The sequence below is a fragment of the Hetaerina americana genome, unplaced genomic scaffold (genome assembly GCF_022747635.1).
Source record: "Hetaerina americana unplaced genomic scaffold, ioHetAmer1.1.p SCAF_12, whole genome shotgun sequence".
Classification (NCBI taxonomy): domain Eukaryota; kingdom Metazoa; phylum Arthropoda; class Insecta; order Odonata; family Calopterygidae; genus Hetaerina; species Hetaerina americana.
Genome location: NW_027286292.1, coordinates 32,107,183 through 32,135,008, shown reverse-complemented (window position 1 = coordinate 32,135,008; position 27,826 = coordinate 32,107,183). Strand labels below are relative to the sequence as shown.

The window sequence follows — 27,826 nt, the reverse complement described above, 5'->3', positions numbered from 1 at the left end:
AAAAACCGGGTGGGTTCAATTAAGAAAATGAAAATTTAAATATTCTAATTAAAATAGCGCAAAAACACAGGATATACATTTTTAAATAGTACCAAATCTAATTTTGGGAATCCTAAATATTTCCCACAAGCAAAACGTAACGCATAATTGCTTTTAATATACAATTTGAACATCTTCATAATTCGAAAGTAAGGAATTTCATCTTATTTTATTTAAAATATAATAATTAAAATATTATAATCGATTAGGAAAACTTGCTACTTTTACAATGATTACCCGTTCTAAAATTTGCCACGCGAACAGACGCCGAGCATCCGAATAGAATCTGTCTGGCTCTCCTCTCCACAAAAAGAAAGTATTACGATCTCGCGGGATTTTTTAATTTAATTATTTTTTTACGGAACTCATGCTATGATAATGATTTATTAATCTTAACGTTGTGTTTCTATTACAGATTCTAAATAAACATTCACCATGAGACTGACATTATAAAGCGCTGATCCAATTTTATCACCCGCGGCAATATCCAGTGAAAACATCTCGAGTGGCAATATGAAAAGCCGGAATTCTTAATGATACCGAAAAACATTTCTCTATTCTCAAACTATAAGAATCTTAAATTTACTTAAACTGCTCACGGATATATTATCGTTAATGAGACTTTGCATAGTTGTGCAAAACTGTGAGCATGACGACCCAAGTAATGCAAAAATATTTAAATGGAATATTTAGTTTTGGCCGCACTAACAGCAACTATGTCAACGAGAATCCTGAGAACAACACACTAATCACTACGGAGATTGTGGCCCAGTGAAAATGGGTGCACGTCGAAACTTGTCCCTTTTGAGCACATTCCCCAGGCCCGCGCCACCACATCTGCACTACTTTGAAGCGAGTCCATTAAGCCCGATTGAAATGAACGTGCAGTTCTCTAGGTTAGCTCCCTCATCTGCATCAAAAGGCGAAGTCCTTAGACGCGCCAGCGCAAACTTAAGTATGAAGAGTACGAACGTATGAGTATGAACCATAGACCACTCCAAAGGCAATGTTCCATTTTCTCGCTTGCAGATGAAAATAGCGGACGGCACAGAAAGATTTTGACATTTGCGAGCTCCTTTATGAAGTTTTTTCTTTAATTTCACGAATATTTCCCTAATGAGCATCGTATGTGTGTATATAATATATATGCGTGTATATATACATTTATATATACGTATATATATAAAAATATACATATATATATATATATGTGTGTGTGTATATGTACATATATATATATATATATATATATATATATATATATATATATATACACACACACACACACACACACACACACACACACACACACGCATTCACATGCTGGTGACTGCTTTGCGCAAAAGCTTAAGACTAGCCAATTTTACACCCCGAATAGGCCTTTTCTCCTGGGTCCGCATTACGGAAGGAGCTAATGAAGGAATATTCATTTATTCACTCAGGGTCTTGACGTACTATAGCCAAATGGTTTATGAAATTCTGGCCTAGTTAGCCAGTAGGGCAACACGGCAGCCTGGAAACCCAAAGGTTGCGGGTTCGAATGCCACTTTGAGTATGAGTGGTGTGCCAACTCTCCTACCTTGTTCATATCGCACCAGGAAACCCTATGATAAACCTTGTAAGTGGCTCATCGGGATCCCATGGGCACTCGTACCATCAGAGATGTCCGGAAAGGAAGCATTGGGGAAATAAATGAGCGACCTACGTTAAATTTCTCTCGGAGTTACCATCATCTGTCGACCAAACTTCACGTCGCATACCACTGAGGCAATACTCTTCAACTAAATGAACTTCCCACACCACTAATTTCAAAACACGCGTACAGTAATTGCTGGTCGGTAGTTGCATACGATGGCCTATTTCGGATTTGTTTTTCGGAGTTCAGCTCCTAAATTAAAGTCAATGTCAGTGGAATAGTCCTTAAATATTCGAGATTCCTCCACAATTTTTTTCCAGCTTAAGGCGGCTCCCACCTTAAGCAAATTCAAGGTCAAGGACGAAGCAATGCAGGAAAGTGAAAGAAGGGAATGGCGGAGGGAGTGGCTGAGGGGGAAGGGAAGGGGTTTCACACACACCCTCCGAGGGTCTTCTTCCGAAGTGAAACCCTTGAAAAATTAGACCCCACCATTCCACCCTTGTTCACTCCCGCAACATTCGCCACTGCCAACGAAGGACAACTCCCACTAATCAAAGAAGGAAAATATAATAATTATTGGTGAAGACAAACCTTTTCATGACACTAATCTGGATATTCCACATTATGAGATTCCACGGAATCGAATCTGAGTTACACTCACTCCTTCGCAAGACACACTAACTCTTTGTTTATTGGGGGGTTCAGATTTGTGAGTCTCTGGCTGATATACTCGTAATTCACCCGGCACTAAATGATCATCTAACCATGAAATCCCCCAGGGAAAAACCTCAAAGGTCATATTTTACCTTCGAACTGTGGCACAAGATCTCCGATAGGGAAAAGTTTTCGAAGAGTATTTGCATGTAGCTAGGACTACAAATACATATGACTGGAGTTTCAGTCACGCGTAAGTTTACGTACGATTCATAATGTCCCTCAAGGACACAACAGGATATATGTTTATAAACAAAAATGATTAATTAAAAAAAAACAAATCCGAAAGTACCATGACATGCATACAAAATCACGAGCCATTGAGATCACGATATAATTTAGAGTGGTCTACAGGGAATTCGTGAATGATGGAATAAATGGTGGAAAAAGCATACCGCGGTAAATGCGTTACTGTCCTGAAGATCCTAGCTTGTGGGAAACGCATAACTGGAAGTTATAGCGAAGATTGTGGGAAGTAAAATGATATTTATCGTTTGTTGGCCCTGACATCGAGCATCCAGCGAGTACTTGGGGATCCATTCCAAAATTTGCAGAGTCAAAATTCGAGCAAAAGAGATTAAATGCCTCGGTTAGAAAAAAACTGCTACAAATACCATTTGGTGTGCCTCAAAAAAGCTAAAAAATCTGGAATAGAGCCCCCCCAGGAGATTAGAAGGCTTGATTAAGTTTTTCACAAAGTTATCGATCATAAAAAAATTGCGGCATCATGCGAAGAAATAATCCAATTACCGCACTGCATCGGAAAGTCAAAAATAGGAATCGAAATGTAGGGGTGGAGTGCCGAATCGAGGACACGAAACGAGAGACAAGGATCCATTTTCCCCTCTTCTACATACTCGTAACATGACCAAAACGCAAAAAGAGGGAAACGCTTGCATAGTGAAATACGCGTTCCCATTATGGACTTCTTCCGCTACTTTCTCTAAACATTTTCTATATAATAACTCCAATGTAAAGGCAATTTCATTGAAGTAGTTCTTAAATATTCGATACGTCAACATGCGCATTCCAATGTCACACTAAAAACAAAATTAATGGCCTTACGTGTATGCCATTATAATATAGAGGGATCATTTGTAGAAAAATAAAAAAAAAACAGTAAAGTTTATGTGATTCTATTTCCATTACCGAGTTAGCCTAGAGGAGATATTTTTTTCAGGGATTCGCCCACTAATGGCATGGCATCCATGAATCAAAGGGATTCCAAGTAACAGTCACGCCGGCGTCTAGACCACTCATCCAGCCTATCCTAGCCATATATACATAAATACGACGAGAAACTTCATTAATTAGGCCAATTTGATGAGGCAGGTATGCAGAGAATAGCTCTGACATTGCAATTGGTTTTTCAGTAAGAGCATCATCCGACCACACCGAATAAGTGAGTTGCTTGCGTAACTACTGCGAAAATTTAAGTGCAATGGAGAATTTCAAATGTGCGCCTCGGAAAAAATATATTTTATATACTTAAAAACACTGCGCAACCTTCCCGCCTGAGGGGCTCTGAAAGGAAGTAAAGCATTTTCGTGCCAGACCAGTGCCTGAAGGATGTGGTGATGGAAGAATCTGTGGTTGTTACCACCGTCTTGCTTCTGAAAAATCATACACACACAATCACATACACACTTTAGATAAATAGATCCTATTCCATATTTCCAATTACAACGATCTAACCAGTTCCTTTATCCTGTTTGAAAACAGTTGATAATTATTTTTCGAAGATACTTCGAAAAAAATCAACTTTTTCTTGCTCAATGCGAATATTCCCTGCTTAAAGTGAGTGATTTTTGCCGATGTTTCTCCTGCAAGTAAAACCTTTTCTTACGATTTCTGCATCGACCAATTTTGTTCCTTCCATCAATATAGGCAACGATAGGTAATTAGCAATCTTTCATCATGACTTATACAGTCTTCACTCAAGTTTAAGGTTAATTTCACTTCAACATCTAAACCTTGCCACCGCCACCCCAAATCAAATTTGTTACGCGAGGAAAGAAATTACCTCCTAATACTCAGAGAGATTCACTAATCAGACAAGGATTTCCCAGTGCTGGAAGCAAGACTGGGTACCCAGGAAATCGCAATTGGATTTTAGATGAGTACATTCAGTGGTATCATCCGGTTATGAACTTAAAAAATATCCATTTGAGCCACCTGGTTCGGCTGCTATAACACTTCTTTTATTTCTATAACATTGTTCCGAATAGATCCAACTCAAATATACAATTTTCAACTTCATCTTAAGAATGATTGCCATCCGGATTGTCTTTCTACATTAGCTATTACCGCCATAATACCTTAAAAATCCTCTTCGGCCTCCTCTCCAACCGCTCCTGCATAGGAATCTTTTCAAAGGGTAAATATTCCACAACCACCCCTACTCCAAGCACAAGAAACTCTACAGTTTTCAGTTCTTACGCTGAAATACTATCGCAAATTTTAACCATGCCTTGCTAAAGAAATTTTCTCGATTCCTTGGCACATATATTTCCCGAATTTCCCTCAGTTTTTCTCCCCGTCTTGTTTAAGATATTCCTTATAGTCCTATTCGGTCGTTACTCCATATCGGCTCTAGATTCCTTGATAATGGCTTTCAAATTCGATGAGGGAGGCTTTAGATGTGTACTTAGGTAGCATGTGAAGAGTATACCACCTGCAAAACTCTACATTCCCCTCTCTTTGAATCCTCACCAACTCATTTTGAAGGGTGGAAACGATCTCACGACGCTCTCTTGACCATCTACCAGCATTTACATTACTGTGCCTTACTCCAGAATGTTACATCTACTTTCGGAAAACATCGGCAACGAGTCTGTTGGCTGACACAGTAAGCGATCTTCCTTGATCTACCTTACGCTGGCCGTCACCTATAAAGTATATAGTAGCGCAACCGTAAAAATCCGACGGCAACGAATCGATTCATTTGATGCCCTTCTCGCTGGGCCAAGGGCGGACCATTTTCTCCACCATGTCCCAATGGTCGCACCTTTTCGACGCCCGCAAAAACCTACCTCACATTATTCCACAAATGTATTATTTTATCGAAGAAAACTGACAGAGGACAAGATTCCCAACTCATGGACAATTCAAGGTACGCGTAGATTTCCGGAAAATACAACGAACTACTAAGAAGTCAATGCACGTGGGAATGTAGGAAATAAACAAAAGGTTTTCACTATACTTCTGGGTATTACCTTACTGTTTGTGCGGATATTCAGCATTTATAGAACAGTTTGATTGGTCATTGAGATATTAAATTTCCTTCGTCCTCCCACAGACGGTGCGAAATTTGATCCCCAAGATAGGAAGAAACAGATTTATACTAAGAGAATACTTATTGCATTCCGTAGAAATGATATTATTCCCTGTGACCATACAGAGATACGGATAAGTTCGTGTTTTTTGGTCTTAGAAAAACAATTATTCGACTGAAAAGTCAGAATTCCAAAACTGCATGCATACATTTCAATTATGTTTCACAAATGGGGAATTTTTGAGAGTAATGTGCATTCAACCTCATTTATAGCTCGAAGAGATCGACATTTTCTGGAAGAAAATAAATACCATAACGACAATATTACTCGTTCTGCTTGCCAATATTGAAACTGACATTGTCCACACAATTCGCGGTTCCGTATATGTTCTAATATCATCGTGGTGAACCCCGCTCCGTGAGCTTAAGGAATAGATTATTATCAGTCATTACCGAAGTAAGGAGAAATCTGCAAATCGTGGTAGGTGAGTGACAGAGGGGAAGATTCTAAAATATCGAAACTAACCATACCACCATTAATACCTTAATACCATTTTCTATGATCAAACACAGGCGCGGTGGTTCTGGTTAACCATATTCAGTAAGTTAAAAAAACTGCGTGTCTATCTTCATTCCCTCTGAGAAATTAAAACCTTTAACTAATACACAGAAAAACTGGGAAGGTTCCACAAGGGAGTGCGTAGGGGTATTGCTAAGAAGAAGTCTACCGTCAAAAACTAGGCGTACACAAGGAAAAAAAAAAGCATATTTTCTTGTAAAATCCAACTAATTTAGGTACGAATACCTTAAGACAAGTATTATAAATTCCAAACGATTAACACTTAAACAAAAATAATAAAAGCCCCTCATCTATTTTGCGAATTGCATTGCGTGAAGTTAATGGCCATTTTAACGGTGACCTGTCGCGGCAATGAAACGAATACCCCTATTGTATATTCAAACTGGGACAAATATCGTATTTGCCAACTTCGCCAAGTTAAGATGAAAATTAACACCTAATTAAGAAGCATTGTAGGTGGAAACAGCACACTGAATCCGTAAATGCAATGGTATCACTATTTGTTAGTTTCATTAGTAGTTCATCGGCCAGAGGAAGATTGTTGGTGGACCCAGAAAAACTTTTACGTAGTGCCTGGTATTTATTTTTCTTAGGAAATTACCACTGATGCACTTCTAAGCCCAACATAACACAAAACTAAATACCATATCGTTTAACGTAACGATAACCTATCTTTCTGCTCCACAAACACTTTCTACCTCCCTTCACAACGAAAAAATTTCGTCTTCCTTCCATCTCTCTCACCCAACATTCTTTCCTCTATCAAGGTCAGTTACAATGGCATAGGATATAAAAATTCGGAGGCGTTTCTTCATAAACTGTGAGAAACATGAACCCTACGCGCTCTGGAGAAACGTTGAAACACATCGGTGCTCTCATCGGTCACATAACTCTCAAAGTAACAATAGCAGCCTCATACGGAAAGCGGAGCACCCGCAATTTCACAAGCCGCCATATAAAAAGCCATTTTCCTCAAGGTTTTCACTAGGAGATCCTCTTTACTTGAAGATTCCTTTGTGAGGAAGGGCCACATCAACCCAACGCATGAAGAAAGAACTACGCAAAATCGAGCAATACTCCCTCTAACATTAATAATCCGTTACATTTAAATTTTCCTACACTCTCTCAATAAGTAAAAACATGAGTTCTTTGCATTTTTATCATTTATATATCCCATCAAATATGTATGAGGAAGAACCAAACGATTACAAAACATTTTATTATAAAGGGAAATAATAGCCTATGTCAACCATTAATGAAGGTGAGAGATTTAAACTTTTAATTCACGGCTATCTTCAATTGGTAAATCGCCTTCTATGATGACAGTATGATTCTGAGCGATTATTAATCACCCAAAAAATCAACAATTACAAACGATATATATATATATATATATATATATATATATACACACACACACACACACAAACATATACATATACGATACAATTAACACGAAAAGACTTTTTCTGCTATGCAGGAAACTTAAGAAATACGCGAAGTAATCAAGGACACAGAAGTAAAAATAATTCCTTTCCGGTCGTATTCTGGATTATTTCGCCAAGGTGTCGACTAATACTAACCGCAATTGAGACTCTCTCACGGTGTATTCTTGGAATTTGTGTTTTAACTATGTTAAAGGGGAGAAAATAGTATGTAAATAATTACAATATTGGATTATTTGATGCAGTTACCTAGAAAATGTATGCCAAAGGAATTTACATTTCTAAGATAATGAAAAATATAAATCCATGGAGACAGAAATAAAGGATCGCTTCACAAAAAAACAAACACCAAAAACTCGCTGGGAGAAATAGTTGTGTCAGCCCTGCCGTGGCTGGTAAATTCGAAGGTCTGGGGTTAGCGTTCCGCAAGGGGCATGGACGTGTTGCCGTGCTTGATGTAGCATTTGAGGTAAAAAGTAGTCTTAGAGGAAATTTGTTCAGCCTTCACCTTTTGCAAATCAATCACACTACCGCATGAACAATTCGCCGATGCTAGATGGGTTTTCCTCTCGAATCGAACATGGTAAATAGAACACTTGATATCCTTCACTGAATATCACTTTTTCGATGCACAGGAGAGATGAATGAAAAAGAGCTGTTTCAACTCACAAAAAAGCTGATCGATGCTGAATACCTCGCCGATACAAAACATGAGATGAGAGGAGAGGGAATAGGTTGGTGTGTCTGTTCTCTACGTAATAACAATTAAAGAGTCAAACGGCCCCGCACCAAACCAGATCACGAAACGAAACTCAAGGAGTGTTATCAAACGTTTGTAAAACCACGGGCATGTGGACTCTCCTTTCAACGCTGCACCTGGGCGAATCAACATGGAAGCGCTAGCGCTTTTCTCCCAATTGCGTTCGCATACCAGTTATGCGTGGTCACGTGCCACTGTTTTCCCCACAAACTCAAATCCTATTTTCAGTGCAGTGCCCTGTCGAAACGAAATATTTACACGAATTCTAGCGCGAAAAAAAGAAATAATTATTTTGGTGTGACTTGGTAAAGTGTAAACTTTTTATTTCAATGGTTTACAAATTACTTATTAATTTCAAAAGGCAAAGAGATATAACCTCAAATGCACAAGTAAATTGCAATGTCATACACTAGGATTAACGGATATAAGTACTTTGAACGACAATGGATGCAAGTTAAGCACAAAAATTCATTAACAAATAAGGGCAACATATCATCATTAGGAGTTCAACATAGAAGAGGAATCACCCTTCATTTATAAAAACAAATCATATATAAAGACATCCATTCGTATTTATTATATTAAAATCAATTCTCTTCCCGTATCTCAGGGGGTGATTATGGAAATATTGAAAACCATATGAGCGTAAACACACCTTCTACAGTCAACAAATCGATATCTGAAGAGGATTTTTTAAAAACATTTTCCGAGTAATGAGTGGAAAATCATTACTTCAAAGCAAGGAAAAATAGTTTATTCACGGTTCAAATGACAAAGGCTTGTTAGGACACAATAACGAAATTTTTCGGCAAATCTTATCATAAATCCGCGCTTACGACACAGAAAACCTTAGAAATACAATTATTTTGACTGGGAACAACGTGAACGAATCTAATTCCAACTTAACGTCATAACTGAGCCAAAAAACTAAGCAGGGTCGTTTACGACTTATTTTCTCAGCTAAAGGGACAAGCTCCGAGCAATTTCCACTTTGGCAGCCCCGCTGGTAAATCAAAAACTAAGTTTCAACTTCCCAACATCGAATTATTTCTGTACTCCCATTCCCTTACGAGGTGAATTCCAGAAAGACGGAAACGGCCGAGGTGGCCGTCAACATACGAATTCAGACTTAAAACGAATAGTTTAGGACCACCATTGTGAGCCTTCGCTTCCAAAGTCTATTATAGCCCGACGACCACAGTTGCCCCGAGGGTTTCTACCGCAGGGAATCAAACAAATTTTTTAAAATTTTTTTCCGTCGCTTTTTGAGAAAGAGCGGCGGGAGGCAACATTATTTCATCGCTCGAGGAGGAAGAGGGCTGAGACACGCGTCACAACGAAACATTGCGGATTTTTTTTCTCTACGTGGATTCTGCGGGAAGGTTGTACTTTTCTCTTTGGCAAAGTTTCAGGACACGTGAGGAAGAGGGTGAAGAGGGGATGGTAGCGATGAGAGAGAAAAGGACGCACCGGTAGCCGGAGCGGGCATGGAGACAGCGAAACGATTCGTATGGGCGAATGCAGCATTCGGAAGCTCCGGCAAGAGGAGAGAGAGGGTTTCGTGGAGGAGTGGGCGAGGGTGCAGGGTACTAGAGGAAATGGGGTGAGGGTTGAAGGGGTCCGTGGGAGGGGGGCGTGGTTGAAAGGGGGGGCGATGAGGCCGGCCGATCGATAGTGTCGGCCACGGCTCGTTTTGAAAGCTCGCAAAGAGAGAGCGGATGGAAAAGCGGCAAGAGAGAGGAGTTGGGACCCACACGCGCGCACCACGAGGAGGGCGAAAAAAACGGCCACACGAGAGAGAGAGAGACACACACACACACAAGCGCGCGCGCGCGGGGAAGAGCGCGCGAGCCAGCCAAGCGGCCAGATCCCGAACCAACATCTTGCCTTTTCGGGATCTGGCGGTGGAATGAAAATAACGGCACCCCCGTCGTACACAACGTGCGAAAAAGTGAAAGGGAGGGAGTGATTGGGGTAGGTGGGGGGAAGGAGGTGGAGGAAGAAAAGGAGAAGGTGGGTGGAGAAAGAGATGAAAAAACGACGGGTGGGGGGAGAGCGCGAAGACAAGAAGACGAAGAGACACGCGGAGACCACACGCGAGTGAGAGCGGAGGACGACCGAGAGGAGGGAGGGCGAAGAGACGCGTCGCGAGGCACTGGCACCGCGCCACGGGGCCACCGGGGAAACGGCCACACAACCAAATTTTGATCCAGCATGACTTTATTCGAAATTTGATTGAGGCTTCCCATGAGCGCTGGTCGAAGGCGGCCGGAGGGTGGGGTGGGCGCGATGGTTAGGAAGGGATGATGGAGAGGGAAAAAAAGGAGAAGGAGAAAGGACGGAGTGGCCGAGGGAGAAAGAGAGGGAGAGAGAGAGGCAGTGCGGCGAAAAGGATGGATGTGGGCCGAAGGGGGCGAGGCGAAATATCGACCGGAGGAGGCAGCCACGGGACACGGGAGGTAGAGAGAGAGGGAGGGAGGCGGAAGAGAGGGAAATTTGGTGAAAATGAGATGGGGTGAGTGTGAGGAGGAGATGGGGAGAGAGGCAGACGACGTCGGTGAGGGAGGTGAGGGAAGAGGTAGAGCAGTAGACGACGTGTTCGTCGGAAGAGCTACTCGAGGGCGGCCGCACGGGCAATCGATCGGGGGTGGGGGGGAGGAGGGCCGGGGGGCGGGGGCATGAGGGTAGGGTGGTGGGAGGGTGAGGGGATCGATGTATCGGGGGAGAGGGGGGACATCTATCTCGTGACAAACGGGGGAAAGTGCAAGAGAAAGATGGTGAGGCAAGGACAAGCTAATGAGGGATGCACGAGGAGGATGCAAATTGGGGGGGGGCGGGTTGAAGTGAAAGGGGTCGACGACCCTGGGGGTGCACACACCAACGGCGGGAGCACCACGGGAGAGGGAGAGACACCTACCTCGGAACGACGAGAGAGTAATGAGGGGGTTGGTCGGTCGACGAAGAGCCGCGCGGAGAAGGTGGAGACGTCGGCCGAGACGCGGAGAGGAAGATGCGACGGGATGCGAAGAGGCGGCCGAGTCGGCGGCGGCGTCGGTGGCGTCTGCTGGCGCGAAAAGTGCGGGGCGAGCCGCGCGGACGGAGTTACGTGAAGTTTTAGTTTGGCGAGGACGAGAGGGACGGATGCGGAGGGAAGCGGTGGCTCCGGAGACGGGGAGAGTAGGAGGCACACACGACACGGGCGGCGGACAGAGAGGCGATGACTGCCGAGGATCAAGAGAGGCGACGGCAGAAACACACGGCGGAGTATCACTCACTCACATGGACTTGCTCACTCAAAAAACCACTCGTGCCGAATCCCTCCCGCGCCAAAACACACCTCTCTCTCCCACTCTCTCTCTCTCTCTATCTATCACCCTCTCTTTCTCCCACCCTCGCACTCTCTCCGGTCGCGCGTCTACGCGGCACACTGATCCTCGGAGCACTCCCGTCAACTGACTCGAGTCCACGGTGGCGACCGCAGCGCCGCTACCCCGCCCCTTCCCTCTCCGCTTCCCCCCCTCCCCCATGCCCCATTCATCCCGCCCCCCGCACGCGCGCGCACCTCCCGGCCGCCCCACAATGGCGCCGCCGCCGCCACCCGACGGGGGCGGGAGGGAGGGGATGGCGTCTACGTGCGTCACGAGGGAGAGGGGGGCAGGGGCGGTCGGCGTGTGAGACGGGGGCGGGGATCGAAAAAGCGCAAAGGGGGGATGAGGGGGGTTTGGACGGGGGGAAAGATGGTGGGAATGCGATCGGGGGAAGGGAGACGACGAGGTTGGAACGGTGGCAAGAATGCCGGTGTGACTTCGGAGGAGAGGAAAGAAACTCGGTCCGGGCGAAATTGAGGCCATCCGGTGTCTCCCCTCCCCCCCCCCCCCGACACATCTGCCCCTAATTGTGAGGGGGGGAGAGCGGCGGGATGAAGGGGTGGCGAGGGGTGTGCACTCTGTGCATACCATACATTTTGGTAATCTCACATTCATCTTTGAATTCGCACGGTCATGTCCCTCCCTTCTGGCACAAGACAATGATATACTATAAACACCAAACGTAGAGACAAACAAACGGAACCAAGTTCTAATCCTTCACCTTCGCATAAAGGAGTTACGTATCACACATATAAAATAATTGTACAAAATAAAGCCACAAACTTCGAACGGATGCTTTTGATTTATCTTATTTTATCTTTATTTCGCCCAACGGCGTGTGAAATGCACACATCATGGCGAGGGTTCTTTTCCCTGAGCCGCCTCTCGTTTTCCATGAAGTTCTGGTACCCGGAAAAATCAAACAGCTCGGATGCCCGGAGAGGCGGGCTGGGAATCGAACCCGCGCCCCCCGGTCAATAGTGCAACGCTCTACCCCTGGAATACCAAGTCACTAATTTTTTAATAAGTTACTCATGCTCTTATAAAGTAACAAAAGGATTTAAACATATTTGCTTACGTTTAGAAAATCCGAGACACTTCGGGAGATGAACAATTTTTTGAAAGGAACAATAAATTAGCTAAAAATAAAAATGCATGCCTTAACATTTTCATTAAAACCGGTAAATATATGCGTGATATAAAAAACGCGCCGAGAGCACCACAATATGTGCACACCATACCTTTTTATAAACTCACATTCGTCTTAGGATTCGAACGGTCATAACCCTCACTTCTGGCAAAAGAGAACGATATCAACACCAAACGAAGAGGCAAACAATCGAAATCTCCATCATCGTGGAGCGGGGATGCGAGAAAATTCATATGATTGACTGTGGTTATAAGTAAATAGCACAGAAAGCTTGAAAGGGGACGCATGGGAGTGGGCCAAAAAGGGAATAACAGCTTCGAGATAGCCAGAATTCACATTAAAGGAACTTACATAAACACTTGTGAAAACAAACATGTAAAATTGCAAAAATTCAATGCTCTGGGTAAAGTGGAAGGAAAAATTTAACAGTGCATATGACTGGCGAGAGAAACGAGGAAATTAACACGTAATATAAATGATTCTCGGAATAAAACCAGAAAGGAAATCAAGAAATTGAAAGGCTTCTGCCAGCAGAATTAAGATAAGAGATAAGACACCGAAAGAGGAGATCACCGGAGTGAGAATTCGATGAAACATACTAACAGTGAACCAAAACGATTTTAATGATGGATAATCGAGATGTAGCTAGACTATGGAACGCAGCTGTGATTATATGACTTAAATTAATTTCGATTGGATATGGTATAGGGTGGGACATGGTGGTCCGGTGAGTAAAGCACTGGGCTACTGACCAGAGGGCCCGGGTCAGATTTCGAATTTGATGCTTCTGGGCACCCTTAGTTTCATCCAAGATGTTTGACTTTCCGGGTGCCAGATCTAACATGGAAACCACATGTAGCATGGGGAAAGAAACTGGAGCCCTACCTTGATGCATGAATTTCACTTGACGTTAGGCTTCCAAGTAATACGGTATGTTAGCACGGCAATCGCGCAGGAGATAATTAGAATTGGAAATGTCATAATTTGTCGATTTCTTGCATGTTTCTTCCTGCATGTAATTCTTTTTATTAAATAGGATCATCTTTTTAACAGTTCCACAGCATGATTTGAATGGACGTATCCTGTTATTAAATTTTGTGGCATTTAAGTACCTTCTCTAAGGTATGTCGAGTGCACGAACAAACTAATATTTGTATAGAGATAACATGATTTGGTTTTGCATGTGGTTTTATTCTTTTTTACGGGTGGTGACCAAATACCCCCCGCCACACACCCTTGCGGAGTATTGTGTAGATCTAGATGTTCCGGAAGTTTCCAAAATTTTTATGGCTCGCCTCTGGTTGGTTACTTTTTATTCCGCTTGGAGGCGTTCTGTCCGCGGGCACTTGCCAAATAATTGTCTTCCACCACTTTGTTAATATCTTGTTTTGTCAATATCTTGTTTTGTTAATTAGTTACGACCGTTCATAAGAAGGAGTGCGGCGAAAAATCGGATCCGCGGAAATAAGCTCTTTGAAGGTGCAGCGTTGTTCGGTGGAATTCTGCGTGAAACTGCAAATCCTTCACGAAAACTTTGAGTTGATTACCAAGGCTTACGGTGAGGATGCTACGTAACGTACCGCGTGTTTAGTGGTGTACCCGGCATACATAGAAGCAATCTGTGGGAGCTGACGAGAGTGAACGATCTCCTTCGTGCAAATCGACGTTTGAATCTCAGGGAACTTGCAGAAGGGTGCGGCATCTCGATTGGTTTGTTCTATGAAATTCTGACTAAAAGATTGAGGATTCATCGAGTCTCCGCCAAGTTCGTTCGAATGTCAAGGTGATGGTGACTGTTTTTTCGATGCAGAGGGGGTTGTTCATCACGAATACCTTAGGCCTTAAGGCCAGACAGTCAACGCAGAGCACAGTCTGTGGCTTATGAAACGCCTATGAGAGAGAATCAGGCGAAAAAGGCCCAAACTTTGAAGGAGCGGCGAGTGGTTTTCACGCCATGACAACGCGCCGGCTCATTCGTCTCTTAAAAATCGAGATTTTTCTGCCAAAAATAAGAACGCTGTGCTTCCTAGACACCCTACTCACCAGACCTGGCCCTATGCGACTTTTTCCAGTCTCCTAAACGTAAAACCCCGCCCAAAGGAAAAAAATATTTCCACCATTCCAGAGAGGGAGAAAAATTCGACGGAGCTTATAAGTATTTCGAAAAAAACGTCCCAACGGTGTTTCCACTTTCAAAAAGTGAAAACACCGTTGGGATAAATGTAAACGTTGGGGAGGAGACCACTTTTAAGGGGACCCTGACCAATAATTTGTTAGGTAAGTATTATTTGTAATAAAAACGTTCGTGAGTTTTTGAGCAGACTTCGTATTGAGTGATCTCTTCCCTATCAAATTAATCTTCGTGTTGATTGCGGTTTTATGATATGAGTCAAAAGAAGTTACAAAAGTTATGTGGTTAAAATTTTAATTGTTAGTAGTCAATAAATGCGAATGGAAATTGGCGCAGTTACCACGGGCTAACTTTATCAAACTAACCAATGACATGTACATACGGTATAATAAATGCCATCATCAATCATCATAAAAAACGAAGACACACTATCTAATCATTAAAATAAATGAAAAAATCCTGCTCGGGTGATACCGCTTTCACAGCATACAAAAACGTGAATTGTACCCGAAACACTTGCCACTGGTGTTCTTATTGGGGAGACACTTGCTAATTCTTTGCTACCGATAGCGGTATGCTTAGAAAATACAAAATTTTCTAAGGAGAATCAATAACTGAGGATGATCCGCAAGGAAATTAAAGTACCACCGTAGGATTTAACACTAATGAGTTAACGAGAGATGGTAAAGATTTCCGACTTAATTACCTTTCTACCAAATATTCCAAGGATAGCAAATTCCGTGATTTCAACGATTGGATTTTTACCTAACCAATTTTGGATGGTGATGGATTAAGGCTTCGAGCGGGTCAAAACAATATCTATGCACCGCAATGATCTTTCGAATATGAGGCATGACAGTACGTGACAAAATAATGAAAACAATAGGTGACCGTCCATTAAAACATTATGTCTTCTTGAAATACTTCCAGCCCACAGGGCATAAATCAAGGCAGTCAAATTATAACCCGAAGGTTTCTTTTTCAAATTTTAGGTTGCGTGATTGTGCTCTCTGGCGTCGCGGATTTTGTATTGATTCCGCATATACGTCCGTCCAAACCTTCCCTTTAAACTATGTGATATGAACCAAGTCTCGCGTCTATTACTTTTTTGGGCCATCGTGACCGACTCTAAAACACGGACAGGGAAAAAAAAAAAGGTTTTTGAGTTTACCGCGGAGTATTGGCAATTTGGAAAAAAGCGTACCGACACAAGTAGAACTAATTTCGCACCGAACAGAATAAAAGAGATCAATCGTCAGTTTTGAAACTAACGCATAGAAAGAATGCACAGGGCACAATAACTCTTGGGCGGGATTCGAATCGGGTATTATTGGGCGATTCGGTAAGTACAAAAAGCACCTTGGGTACCATGGGCACTGCCATAGGCAAAAATAAATCATTCAGTATATGTACTCGAATGATAAGAAGAAGGTGAAAAATTTAAACCATAAGTTCGCTTTGATGGGTGGCATAGGGGGGAAAGATTCCTTGCCCGGAAGCACCTAATGTTTCCGGGAACTTTCTGAGACCGGAAAGTCACAAATCATGAGTTTTGCTCATGCTATCAAGGGGGATCTGCACTGGAACCAACTGAATAATAGGTCGTACTACCCTTTGCGGAACGCTGTATACAAGTAATTGAAGAAATATAACCGGACATTAAGGTAATACTAAAAATGCAACCAACTGCCAAAACTAACCTTGTTTGAGTACTGCTAAGTTTGGAAAAACTTAGGACTTGCTAACAAATGTGCTCTCAAGGTGTCGAAGAATAACACCAGAATAACGTTATATTTTAAAAGGCTACAGTACATTATTGGCCTAACAAAAATAAATCGCATACAATGCCTCAAGAGCAAAAACAAATTCAAGACAGAACATTGCCATGTATGTAATGAAAAAAGTAGCGGCCAACAGTAGTGTTCAAGTATGTAAATCCAAATGTTGATTACCAAGAGAACAGATAAATTCGCCATAACAAAAGATATCCGCAAAGACGCCAACAGGCCTAACATTTAATTTTTAAATGTTTCAGATCACCATCATAAATTATAAATTTGCAAACAACTACTGGAAGACGTTATTTACGTAATATTTACTTCATGCTACGTGAAAAGGGACAGATTAAAACCTTTAACATTGGATGAAAGGCTTTGGTGAAAATGAAACAAAATTAAAGTTCGCTCCGTTGCAGATAATCCATTTTAAAGAAAATTTATGACATTAAATTCGAATAATTGGAACGCTAACAAATCGCTGTCCATTCAGTCGGAATAAAACCAACCTTTTATCCAACTCTACCAATCCGCTACCCAAGCTCTGACCCAAATCAAATTTTGACTTCCTCTCCACTACTAAACAATCGGAAGCACATGCTCCCGTCATCAAATCACACTCGCACTTTGACGTGCCCTTGGCTTCAAATGACAGCCGCCTCAATTCTCGTGCCGCGATTTTATGACTCCAGACACCGGAACTTGGTGCGCTCGAGTAACCGGAAATTTCGACGGACCAGATCCCCCCTTCACCCGCACCTCCCTTAATCCTACACCGACTAGGGGGCGTGGGGGAGGCGAGCAGAGCCCTGACCACGAGAACTGAACAGCGGCGGGAAATGACATCGAGGGCGAGCTAGTGACGGACGGGAAGGGGACGCCGATGGTGATGCGGGCGGTTGGAGGGGGGAGGTGAGGGGGGTTCGCCTCGGCGTGCGGGCCGGATCTGAGGGATAAGAGCACCAGACGAGCACACCTTCTTCCTCCGCCGCGGGGGAAGGCCGAGGGAGCGAGCGCAAAGTGGGCGGGGGAGTTAGAGCGGGGGTGGGGGAGAGTTGGTGGCGGAGGAAGAGGAAGAGATGGTGCGTGGGGTTGGAGGACGAAGGGCCGGCCGGAATGGGATCGGTGAGGCGGGGTGTATGGGAACGGGGAGGGTGGGAAGAGGAGGCGAGAGACGGCGACATTTGATGAGCTTTCCCTTATTCGGGTCGCCTTCCCCTGTTTGCTCCGAGACCAAAACTTTTTTTTTCCCACGCGGGTATCAATATACGCGTCGTAGTATTTCGGTTTCTAGCTCCACTGGGAGCGAGGAGTGGCTTCCAAATCGTCTCTTCATCCTCCTTTCCTCCTCCTCCCCAACCACAAGCGGCGCGCGCGCGTCCGTCCCTCTCCCTTTGGTGATTTCGCGAAGTGTGCAATTCTTCGCCATTCGGGTTCGTTGGGGAGTGGGGGGTTCCTTGAGACGAGCAATCCTTTTCGCGGAGACTGATCATCAGCGTGGTCAAGTGTGCACTTAGCAGCGATAGGTAAAAATAAACAGTCAGCAATTTTTACTAAAAATACCTGTAATCGCCTCAGTTTATCGCACTTACTCCGTTCATTTAAGAGTTTAATTAATGACTGAACTGTCAATGTTTTTTTTGAGTTCGGCCAGCTTTTGTCGCGAAAATCAATTTTCCCATCATTTTATTCCCATACAAAATTCTGTTAACGTTTTCAACGTCGTTAGTCCTCTCAAGCTGTTACTTCCCCCCACCCCCAGTTGATCTTTTCATGTGTTACTTTTTCCCATTAATTGCTTCATGGCTTCACTAGTTCTTCCAAGAGTATGTTCCAGTGGAACATTCCATCCCAGAGTATGTTCAGTAATTTATTATGGCCCCTAATATTTTCGAAAATTTAGATTATGGAAAATTTTAATATAAAACTTAAAAAGTTCAAATTTCCGAAGACTATTACCTTCGGAGTGCAATGAAAAATCTACAAAAATGAACATATGGATTAAATGTCAAATTATTCATAGTGATACCATATTCAGCCCCAAAATATTTTATGAGTCTTCATTTCTTTAGGGTAAAAAAAGAATTCGTTCAACGTAATTGCAACTGGTAGTGACAGGCTGAAATTTATCCGGGTTATAAATTTTTCCTCAGTCTATAAGCGCCGAAAGGACTTCACGCATCTATTGTTACTTGACTATGAACATTTTGAGCGAAGATGAAGGAGTGAAAGTGGCAACGGATTAGCGGCAATCTTTTTATCGTTTACCGTTATCGGCGCTCTTTGTAATGTGCACGTCGCATTCACGGAGGAAAGAAGGCAGAAAATTACGTCAATAGAGGCTTAGACAATATTAGAAAATATACCTGTAAAAAAAATTTTGATTTTTAATTTTAAGTTTTTCATTCCTATGACATGAGCCAAGATAAATTTCGAGCGTTCATTCTGAACTTTCTACTGAATAAGTAAAATTGGCCTATTTTCATATTTTACAGTTACACATACTCATCACGTGAGGAGAATTTCAAAAGTATGTAATTGAAATAAATCCGTATTCATCATTCTTCTCCTCTTTACTTCACTAATTAGTTCTGATGCATACATGTACAGCGTAAATCCTCAGTAGTTAGCGTGGAATTAAAAGGTAAGACATGACCGCTCACGATACTGTGTCAAAGTGAACTAATGGAAAAATTTCAAACCTCAAGGCCAGTGAGGTTCATTAAATATCAATATGTTCATTAAATACACAAAATTTCTTAATATGAAAATAAACACGAAACATATGTGTACGACGAGAAGAGTATATAAGTAGAACAAATAACGGAAAAGTGAAATAATATTTTATATGAGTCGATGAATAGTTTTTCTAGTCTATGTAGTTAAAAAGAAAACCAAAAGGACACGATTGATGCATGCAATAACTTATGAACTACAACAATGCAACCCTCTTCTCCAAACATAATTTAAATGCCGAAAAGCTTCACTGTCACGGAATGGCAAACACATGACGCCACGGAGACAATACCTAATTGGGACTTCTGATGCTAATACAAAGTAAGGTATTACGTCGACCTGCCTCCTCATACATACTTTCAAGTCTAGCAAGGAAACGCTTACTATTTACACTGCCCTTCAAAGTGAATGTTCAGTTTCGTCGTGCCTTTTAAAGCAGAAGCAGTCGAGCTTCCCTAAGACGAACACTAATATTGAGCTTTTGACCATCAATTTTTGCACTCAGACTAAGAATATGAGCCCTCCGTCGCAGACGGCAGTCAACTAAGCACACTGATCATTGAAACCAAACCGTAAAGAAACACAGTAAGATTAATGATGCTCTCTAAATATTCTGTACCAACACATATATAAATATATATATATGCATATATATATATAAATATATATATATATAAATAAATATATAAATAAATATATATATACATATACATATATATATATATATATATATATATATATATATATATATATATATATATATATATATATATACCACGCAGTCGTTTACCATAGCCCATTCAATTCGCGACATGGTAATTCATATGGATTCATGAAATTCTGCTCATTGAGGAGCCATCCACAGTTATCTAACTCCGCTAATGAAAACGTGAACGACATTTATGATTCTGGCAGGCTTTGCAGCGTGAAAATGAGCATTTACCGGAACTGGCAATACCTTAGAATCAGAGAGACAGAGAAAAAGAAAATATTTCCGAGCCTTTAAAAATGCCAGTCTTTCAAAATAACTCCACTTCGTTTCCAACATATAGTATTAGATCGAAATCCCAAGAAAGATGATGTAGGATTGGTATTAGCAAATCGGCTCGATTCAGCGCATATATTAGCGCAGGGGTCGGTAACCTTCAATCTCTTTCTCTCTCTCTTGCGTGCCACTAGCGATACCGCAGCGAAAGATTTTTTTCAGCGTGATCTTGCCGTGGTCCTATATTCCGGAGATAAATGGCTACATTTTCCAATATTCGCCGCATAGAATTCGGCAATTTACAATTCATTCGTGAAATAACTTCAACTGCGAGAGGTGCTTGAGCCAGACGGCGGAATGTGATACTCTTTCAATACTCCACGTGCCACACTCAAACAAATGCCGCGTCTATACTTATAGAGAGATTTTCACGACAACAAAGAGCAGGAGGGAACATGTACCTCATTTTTAACGAATCCATTCCTCTTAATAAGGCCAAAGTGGAGATAAAGTTTTCGTAGGAGGGGGGGAATAGGACATTTTTTCAGCATTGGTGATGAATACCTTTACCTATTATGGATGCTTATTAAGCTTTAGAATTTATAATTGGCTTTTAGACGCAACAATGAATGGAATAGTTTCTAATTGCGAACGCAACTCCAGAAAACCCATTCATTTCGCTAAGAGAACATTTCCCGTTCTGTCTAGAAATTCCCTTTCGATTCCGCATCACTCAATAATTTTCCTCGCCACATACTCTCCTAGAGACAACTGCTTCCTTGTTTCCCCACCAAGTTTTTCTTGCTCGTCTCCAAGTCACCAAGTACACCAAACTACCACCCTCCACCACAGTAACATAAATAATACTATTTAATTTTAGATCTATTATTATTTCTTTCCAATAAGAATTTTCTTTGCAAAAAAAACACCCATTTATATTTCGCTTTCACAGCTTAAAAGCACTTCAGAATGCAAATTCTGGTCCTGAAAATATGCAAATATCATAAGTTCCTGATGTAAATCGCAAAATTAAAACAGCAAAATGTTGCCCACTTTCTTATATTTTCCAAGGTTATTTCTTAGAAAACGTAACTCAAATTGTCCAAAACTCTTACCCCCATGCAATTTATGTTTTCAGTACATTTAAGTGCTGTCTGTCTCCATTAAAAACGAAGCCACCGTGAAGGAAAGATCCACACCAGAAATGGGAATTGCGCAGCTTGTCAATTTAATCAGATTTAAATGGACAAACAGATTCATGTTCACGTTAATGTACTGCTCTGCTGACCCTATCTCAACGCTCACATCACCTCGATATTTCGTGACACACCTTATTTTACAACTAAGCGGATATATTAACACATAAGTAGCGAGATTTCTGTGTTTACACTTTGATAACGATTTTTGTCGTGTAGTTGAGATAAATTAACAGGAGCAACGCAATTGTAACCGCTTTATCTAAAACAAATTCGACGCAACGGTTTCACGACTCACGGCAGCTTGAACTGCGGTTCCTAATGGTTACGTGACCCGCTACTCCGTCGTGTTTTGAGGAGAAAAACTACGGTAGGCGTTCAGTCGGCTACGAGCTATTAACGGCCAAATTAAAGTTAATACCCCAAGTGCATTCATTCATGCTTCACGTTATTACTACCCACCGCACAATTACATAATATTTACTGAAAATAGGAGGAAAAATTATTTCTAATTTTCGCGATGTTTTTGCCACCGAATTCGAGACAATATTTCTCTAGATTACCTTATCCAACGAAATGCATGACCAAATTTTACAAAAACTCGTAGAAATGTTCGTTTCATGAACGTACACGCTATGCACATTTGAGGATTTAGGCTCCACCCCATTGATAATTCAAAATTAAGAGTTTTAATCAAGGGGAGGGATTTGCCTTTCAACATTCTCAAATCGGCCATCGCTCAAAGTTTAGAAAATATTATCTGATGAGCGATTCTACCACGTGAAATGCCACAACACAGCTTGATCTTTATGCGCTAATATCCAATATACATCTTCATGTAGCGGTAAAAGACCAACATTTATATCTTGTGGCTAAGAATATGATAAAAATCTTACGCACTACAATAATATGAATTTCAGGATTATTTTATTTTCATTTGCCCAGCAGAGAAAGTTTCCCGATATTCCCGACATTTCAAATAAATGACATATGGTTATCGTTAATTGGGTTGACAAGCGCTCATATAACAGCGTGTGCTCCGTTTGAGCTTTACGCAAGGTAACTACTCATCGTCAAAATTACCATTAAAATTTATTTTCACCACATGACATAGTATTGCCTTGTGCTTGGAAAAAATATATAACAATTCTTGAAGATCTGTAAAAAAAGTCTAATTTATGTGAATTCAAAGCATCTTAACTGTCTATGATTGGCATTATATAGTGCAATGCCTCCACGTAGGGGGATCGGAATGGTGCGGTGGCTAACGCACTGGCTTCCCACCGAGAGGCACAAGGTTCGAATACTGGAGATGGCAGATATTTTTCACCGATTCCTATTGAGGTGCTTCGTGGAGAGCATTTTGAGTGAGTACGCCGTCCGTCGAATGGGACGTTAAACTGCGGACCCCTTGGCGCCTTTCGTTAATAGTAGGCTAATGCCGACGCCGGGTTTCTCTCCACCCTTCATACTTTCCTGTCCATCCCTAATGGCGCAAATGACCTCATCTGTCGATCGCCTCCCCTAAATACTACTACTCCAATACCACCACTGTCATTGTAATCTTCTCAACGCGCTAGAATAGATACTTTTTTATGTTTCAATAGAAGAAATTAGTCTCTGTCGCAAAAATAAAGTGCTGCAGTCAAATAACATATAGAATTAAGAAAATAAAAAAAATCGCTTTCCCAGAAAAATCTTGCGATATTCGCCGAATTCAAATTTTAGCCGATAATACAATTCCATTACCACAGACAGAGAGCAGAACCTCGGTATTTCCCGCACCATACAAATATTTATGGCAGCTGGAGCTTTGAGATTTACTAGATGCACCTAACTGTAAAAGATTGATGTCCCTTCTGTGCCTACGTCAAATAAATGATAAAAAGCTACTTATCTGGGGCGAATCATATCTGTGCACACTACTCGAGCAGATAATTCTAACTAGATTCACGCATCACCGGTTTTGATACAGAAACCTCATACTATTACTTTGTTCCGAAGCCTTGGAAAGGAACTCGTCACTTGAAAGAATACATAATCTGCAACAAAAAAGCGAAGTTTTTCGTACCCAAGCCACTTATGAAACGGAGTCAGTTATTATCCCGGAAATAAATCGATGAAATTACGCTTAACAATTATCTAGCAAAACACTGACTACCTAGACGAGTGTGAATTTCGTTTAAAATCACATCCTTAAAGCTTGCAGTGCTGGTTGATTTATTTACGTGGAACATTTTATTTAAATAAATCTTTACTCTTCACATTAAATTAGATTTCCCGCGAAGATCACTTTTCCGTGAATCGACCGGCCAAAGTCCCGGAGAAACCTGAGAATAAACGGTTCCCTAACGTCGCCTTCGCTCGGGAAGGTGCGGTCTTGCGTCACGGAAGTCGTCAAAAGAACCAGAAACGTCGGAAAGAAAGCAATGTCTTTGGCTGTAAACTTATTTCCTTTGGATAATTCATTTTATCATCGAAATATAAATTCACAATTTTGTTTTAGTTACATACTGCAACTTTTTGAAGCTAAATTACATAGAGCCGTTCATTCACAAATCCATTTATTCATAGACTCGTTCCGTAAATGAGTGCTTAGGGAACACGCATTAATTTTTTATTACTATTCCATATATTCCTCTGTTTTAAAAGGGGCGTAACTGAAAAAAATGTAAATGAATTGCTTCCAAAGGGATGGTAGGTTTTTCATTAATTTATTTACGATTATTACTCGTATTACTGTGATTGCCATATAATACAGCTCACTCGCCAGCAGAGCGGCAGCATTACAGCTCTCGGTGGAACCTCAACTGATACGTGTCATTAAGTGACTTTAAGTAACATGAAATAATAATATTTAAGCAATTAATTAGTGAATGTTGGTGGACGTCACTGATATCCTCCCTCTCTGGCGTCCTCTCATCTACATATGCTTTGCTAAAATTTGAATGTTTTATACCAAAGAAACATAATTGGACAGAGATTGATTAACACCAATAAGCGGGCAACTGACACTATATTTTGCAGCGAAATATCGTACAAGTACGCTGAGACGGCGCCTTTATATGCCGCAAAGAGGCTTAGAGGGGTGGAAATTTGTGACGCAAGTCTTCGGCATTGAATCCTTTGGCAAAAAATACCTCGCCGGTGGGAAGCGCTTAAGACTCCTAATAATGCCATAACGTCATGTACAGATCCTGCCATCCATCGATGCAAGAAACCTTTTTCTGGAAAGGATTCTCGAACAAAATTAAGACGGTTTCTATTCGAGCTTTCAAATAGAAGTTAGCGTTGCCCTACGCATCAAAAAGTCAAAAGAGCCGAGCCATAGGAGGACTGGCGACCACTGAAACGACAGTAATAAAGCGAGTACTCCCTGCATACACTCTTCTCCGCGGTTTGTTTTTCAAATGCCCTCATTTAAGAGGTTTTCTCATCCGAATTTATGTAGCCCGAAAGAATTAACAAACTTTATCTTCAGCCTTCCGAGTTACTCTTCCAGAGCGCATAAACCATTTACCGCTCCCATGAAAACTATCCAGGCGGTTTTTTTACGACCGTAAATGCATTAGAATCAGTTGCAAGTGTATGTGTTAATGGGATAAGAATATTTTTTTATTATCAGGCCACACACAGAATCGAAAAGAAAATGGTCTTTAGCTAGAACGGTAATAAAATACGTGCCATTTTAAACAAAGTGAAACGGACTCGCACAAGACCGAGCCAGTACCCAAGCACCATCTAATGAAGGTTATCGTTTTTATGGGGCCGGAAGTCTGCGGGGATAACCGCATTGGCCTTCGATACCGACGTTCCGGGCTCGATTTCAGGCGTTGGCAGAATATTTGAGCGGCGTTTCGGTCCATCGCGTTGTGGGGGAGCTTCTAACGCAATAAACCGCCCGTCAAACGCAACGTTAAACTAGGGACTCCGTGACGCCTCAATTCAAAGCAGGTCTACACTGAAGACTGCTATTACAGTACTTCGCCTCGGCCTTCCTTTCACAAGTGGCTAAATCTGTACATTAAACAACACTGCAAATAGCACTTTTCCCAAAATGGTAAGAACTGTGCTCCTGCGGATGGATTTCCGCGATCTGCGGTCCATGATGAGTCACATATGCAGAGTTCGAAGTTTGAACAATTAAGTGCAATATAAACGGAGTTAAGCATCGCTAAAGTTGCAATAAAACCACAGTGAGATGTAAATGGGCGAAAGCACATTCATATTGTAATCGTAGAGGGCTGAAATCTGCAACGCTTTGGCCATTTCCGTACCCGATCCTTAGACTCCATTCTGATTATATCCATATGGGATTATTTCCGTTTCGATGTAGACGATGCGTATACATATTCACGCTATTAACTCACCTCACCTCAATATCTTAGGATATCTTAGGCCGGCATTAGAAATGGGAAAGCAAAGTCCCAATCTACATCGCAATATCACATTTCCATACGATTTTTCTATTGATTGACCCAGAGACTTAGCGTCAATCGTCGTTCACCCACGGCGCAGCTACGGGACCGAATAACGATGCCTGATTTCCGTCGTGGCCAGCATCAGCTGCCTTCCATGGGCCAGCAATCTCGGCGAAGTCGTGAGAGGTGGAAGACGACGGCCCATGCCGTACAAAACACCAATACCACAGAAGGCTTTCGAACAATTTGGGAGTATCGACCCGACGGGTAGGAGCCTCCAAAACATTAAGGGAAGTTAAATAAATCAGCAGTTTAATGAAATAATACAAGCTCAGCTTTGGCTCTCGAAATTCGTAAGCAAAATAAAGAAAAGATTTAACTTCCAGTTAAATATTATTAGCAAGGATAATAAATATCATATATTGTATTTTAAACTATTGTTACCGGAGAGGAAAAGCTGATCCGATCAACTAATTTGAAGAGCTTGTACTTTATCCATTTGTAATAGGTGAACACTTAAATGACAATATTTTTAGATCGTATGCCTAAAATGGAACCGCCTTCTTCTAAAACAAACTGAAAGTACGTGAATGCAATGGTGGCCCAATCGGCATAATTTCTTGCATTTACATTTTGAAACACTCATCACGAGGTGCTATTTATGAATAACCTTACGAGTATTATTCTTGTGAAATACCAAGTCATACTCTTCATATAGGAGGGATCACGAATATAAGACTAGAGAGATAAACTGCAAGACTAACAGGTTTCAAATGTCATTTTTTCCAAAAACGATAAGAGACAAGAATGCTTGTAGTCGAAATCCCCCAGGAGTCAGTTCGGCACAATAAGTATTAACCTACAAGGTAGGGACTGCGCGTGGTTTTATTTATATATATATTTTTGTAGGCTCCCCCCACCATCCCCCACCCATTTGAAAAACCCCAACCCCTTAATCCCTTACCCTTTTCTCCTGGTGCTGCACCCCGGCCACACACCTTTTTGGTGGGTCGCAGGGTATTGATGTAGATGTATGTAAATCCATGCATTCTAAAAAAAGACGCATCGAAACAATTTTATTCTTTATTTTTCCGAATGACTGGTGCCTCAACGCCATCAGCCTAGAAGTATGACAAAATCTCACCGAGTAAATAAAGTTCAAGTATTAGCATACGTTTCAAAATCTTTCCTTATCACATTTGTAAGTTTTTTAGACACCATGGCCAATCATTTTCTTTGATATAGATCTTTGCTTATCATATTTAGAATGCAATGATTGAAAAACTGTAGCGAATGGAATGTTTTTGTGAATAATATTTTTAAATATTTTACGTACATTTCAACCACATTTTAAAGACTAACGTTTCCAGTGGATTCGTCGAAGAATTTTGTTCACCATTAGTAGAAAGTGGAAGTTAACGAGTTCAACGGTCGCTTTTATTGAGTTTTTACTTTTATGTGGTTTTTGACTATATTTTATAGACTATCTAGGCCAGGTGATTTGCTGAAAACTGAAAATGTGTATATTTCACAGAGTTAAAAATACAGCACAAATACCAGCACGAGGGTTGGTTTGAAAGGTAAAGGTAGCGGTTACCTAATACCATGGCAACGAC

At 41.6% G+C, this 27,826-nt stretch overlaps 1 protein-coding gene across 9 annotated transcripts in view; it reads right to left on the bottom strand.

Moving 5' to 3' along the window:
- Nucleotides 1–27,826, bottom strand: part of bsk (mitogen-activated protein kinase dJNK) — a 244,112-nt gene that overhangs the window by 118,731 nt on the left and 97,555 nt on the right. For 3 of the 9 annotated variants that reach the window (XM_071582861.1, XM_071582864.1, XM_071582865.1), the window contains exon 1: nucleotides 11,366–11,890. The exons of the other annotated variants lie outside the window; for them this stretch is intronic. The gene's annotated coding sequence lies outside the window, so the exon portion shown is untranslated. Of the gene's footprint in view, nucleotides 1–11,365; nucleotides 11,891–27,826 lie in introns of those variants that run through there. 9 annotated transcript variants of the gene reach the window in all.